At 45.0% G+C, this 2,500-nt stretch overlaps 8 non-coding genes across 8 annotated transcripts in view; all 8 read left to right on the top strand.

The window, feature by feature from the left end:
• Nucleotides 1-328: 328 nt before the first annotated feature.
• On the top strand, nucleotides 329-400 carry TRNAP-AGG (transfer RNA proline (anticodon AGG)). The gene has a single exon. It is a non-coding gene; the product is annotated as a tRNA-Pro (tRNA).
• Nucleotides 401-535: 135 nt separating this feature from the next.
• On the top strand, nucleotides 536-607 carry TRNAP-CGG (transfer RNA proline (anticodon CGG)). The gene has a single exon. It is a non-coding gene; the product is annotated as a tRNA-Pro (tRNA).
• A 121-nt stretch (nucleotides 608-728) lies between these two features.
• On the top strand, nucleotides 729-800 carry TRNAP-UGG (transfer RNA proline (anticodon UGG)). The gene has a single exon. It is a non-coding gene; the product is annotated as a tRNA-Pro (tRNA).
• Nucleotides 801-1,270: 470 nt separating this feature from the next.
• Nucleotides 1,271-1,342, top strand: TRNAP-AGG (transfer RNA proline (anticodon AGG)). Its single transcript has one exon. It is a non-coding gene; the product is annotated as a tRNA-Pro (tRNA).
• Nucleotides 1,343-1,477: 135 nt separating this feature from the next.
• On the top strand, nucleotides 1,478-1,549 carry TRNAP-CGG (transfer RNA proline (anticodon CGG)). The gene has a single exon. It is a non-coding gene; the product is annotated as a tRNA-Pro (tRNA).
• A 121-nt stretch (nucleotides 1,550-1,670) lies between these two features.
• TRNAP-UGG (transfer RNA proline (anticodon UGG)) lies at nucleotides 1,671-1,742 on the top strand. The gene has a single exon. It is a non-coding gene; the product is annotated as a tRNA-Pro (tRNA).
• A 485-nt stretch (nucleotides 1,743-2,227) lies between these two features.
• On the top strand, nucleotides 2,228-2,299 carry TRNAP-AGG (transfer RNA proline (anticodon AGG)). Its single transcript has one exon. It is a non-coding gene; the product is annotated as a tRNA-Pro (tRNA).
• Nucleotides 2,300-2,434: 135 nt separating this feature from the next.
• The window catches only part of TRNAP-CGG (transfer RNA proline (anticodon CGG)), a 72-nt gene continuing 6 nt past the window's right edge, over nucleotides 2,435-2,500 (top strand). Inside the window, exon 1 of the tRNA in view lies at nucleotides 2,435-2,500. This exon is cut by the window's right edge and continues 6 nt beyond it. This is a non-coding gene — a tRNA (tRNA-Pro).

Below are 2,500 nucleotides of genomic sequence, written 5' to 3'. Positions count from 1 at the left end.
CTACTGGCAAATGTTGTGCTAGCATGTAAGGCACCCATGATCCTAGAGCAGCCCTTGCAGAGCTTGTGTCAGTATACCACCCATACATTGTTTTTGCTGGTCACAATTTTGAAGCTTTTTTAAACAAAACATATGTATCAATAAAATCTTTAATCTACCAAAAATGGCTTCAACTAATATTAAGCATATCTATCACTTTAAAGGCAAAGCATTCATCTAGCCAATAGAAGGAACTTGCTACTGTTAAAAAAATAAAAAAAAATAAAGGCACATGTGTGTGTTTAGTGTGCAAGCCGGGGATGCAGTTTCTATACCCTAGCTTCCATCTGGCTCGTTGGTCTAGGGGTATGATTCTCGCTTAGGATGCGAGAGGTCCCGGGTTCAAATCCCGGACGAGCCCTTCCTTTAAACTACGTGTTGAACAGAAGCGAAAGAGTGCTCTTGCTAAAAGTAAGTGAAGAAATCAAGTAAAGCCCACTTATAGCCTGTTCCACCACTCTGTGTCCTTTTCACTGCCACTGCTGTCGCCAGAGTCGGCTCGTTGGTCTAGGGGTATGATTCTCGCTTCGGGTGCGAGAGGTCCCGGGTTCAATTCCCGGACGAGCCCTTGATTTAGGCATAGTGATGGCCTACGCTCATAGTTATGCTCCTTGCAATTTCTTTGAACCTACTACCACACATGTATATACATCGGTTGGGTGGTACAGGTCGCTACAGGGCTGCTAACTGGCTCGTTGGTCTAGGGGTATGATTCTCGCTTTGGGTGCGAGAGGTCCCGGGTTCAAATCCCGGACGAGCCCAAGTCTTTCCTCTTGCCATGTCAGGACGGGGAACGTTTGGCTCGGAGGTGTAGCACGGCTTCTTTCTAGTTCCCCTCATGATAGTTGATGAGTGTGTGCTGCACGGACTTTATTTTTGCCCTAAGTAACATTTTTTGAAATGCTACTGGCAAATGTTGTGCTAGCATGTAAGGCACCCATGATCCTAGAGCAGCCCTTGCAGAGCTTGTGTCAGTATACCACCCATACATTGTTTTTGCTGGTCACAATTTTGAAGCTTTTTTAAACAAAACATATGTATCAATAAAATCTTTAATCTACCAAAAATGGCTTCAACTAATATTAAGCATATCTATCACTTTAAAGGCAAAGCATTCATCTAGCCAATAGAAGGAACTTGCTACTGTTAAAAAAAAAAAAAAAAATAAAGGCACATGTGTGTGTTTAGTGTGCAAGCCGGGGATGCAGTTTCTATACCCTAGCTTCCATCTGGCTCGTTGGTCTAGGGGTATGATTCTCGCTTAGGGTGCGAGAGGTCCCGGGTTCAAATCCTGGACGAGCCCTTCCTTTAAACTACGTGTTGAACAGAAGCGAAAGAGTGCTCTTGCTAAAAGTAAGTGAAGAAATCAAGTAAAGCCCACTTATAGCCTGTTCCACCACTCTGTGTCCTTTTCACTGCCACTGCTGTCGCCAGAGTCGGCTCGTTGGTCTAGGGGTATGATTCTCGCTTCGGGTGCGAGAGGTCCCGGGTTCAATACCCGGACGAGCCCTTGATTTAGGCATAGTGATGGCCTACGCTCATAGTTATGCTCCTTGCAATTTCTTTGAACCTACTACCACACATGTATATACATCGGTTGGGTGGTACAGGTCGCTACAGGGCTGCTAACTGGCTCGTTGGTCTAGGGGTATGATTCTCGCTTTGGGTGCGAGAGGTCCCGGGTTCAAATCCCGGACGAGCCCAAGTCTTTCCTCTTGCCATGTCAGGACGGGGAACGTTTGGCTCTGAGGTGTAGCACGGCTTCTTTCTAGTTCCCCTCATGATAGTTGATGAGTGTGTGCTGCACGGACTTTATTTTTGCCCTAAGTAACATTTTTTGAAATGCTACTGGCAAATGTTGTGCTAGCATGTAAGGCACCCATGATCCTAGAGCAGCCCTTGCAGAGCTTGTGTCAGTATACCACCCATACATTGTTTTTGCTGGTCACAATTTTGAAGCTTTTTTAAACAAAACATATGTATCAATAAAATCTTTAATCTACCAAAAATGGCTTCAACTAATATTAAGCATATCTATCACTTTAAAGGCAAAGCATTCATCTAGCCAATAGAAGGAACTTGCTACTGTTAAAAAAAAATAAAAAAATAAAAAATAAAAAAATAAAGGCACATGTGTGTGTTTAGTGTGCAAGCCGGGGATGCAGTTTCTATACCCTAGCTTCCATCTGGCTCGTTGGTCTAGGGGTATGATTCTCGCTTAGGGTGCGAGAGGTCCCGGGTTCAAATCCCGGACGAGCCCATCCTTTAAACTACGTGTTGAACAGAAGCGAAAGAGTGCTCTTGCTAAAAGTAAGTGAAGAAATCAAGTAAAGCCCACTTATAGCCTGTTCCACCACTCTGTGTCCTTTTCACTGCCACTGCTGTCGCCAGAGTCGGCTCGTTGGTCTAGGGGTATGATTCTCGCTTCGGGTGCGAGAGGTCCCGGGTTCAATTCCCGGAC

The sequence above is a fragment of the Hyperolius riggenbachi genome, chromosome 4, assembly GCF_040937935.1.
Source record: "Hyperolius riggenbachi isolate aHypRig1 chromosome 4, aHypRig1.pri, whole genome shotgun sequence".
Taxonomy (NCBI): Eukaryota; Metazoa; Chordata; class Amphibia; order Anura; family Hyperoliidae; genus Hyperolius; species Hyperolius riggenbachi.
The sequence above is the reverse complement of the archived record's forward strand: the minus strand, read 5'-3'. Positions and strand labels throughout refer to the sequence as shown.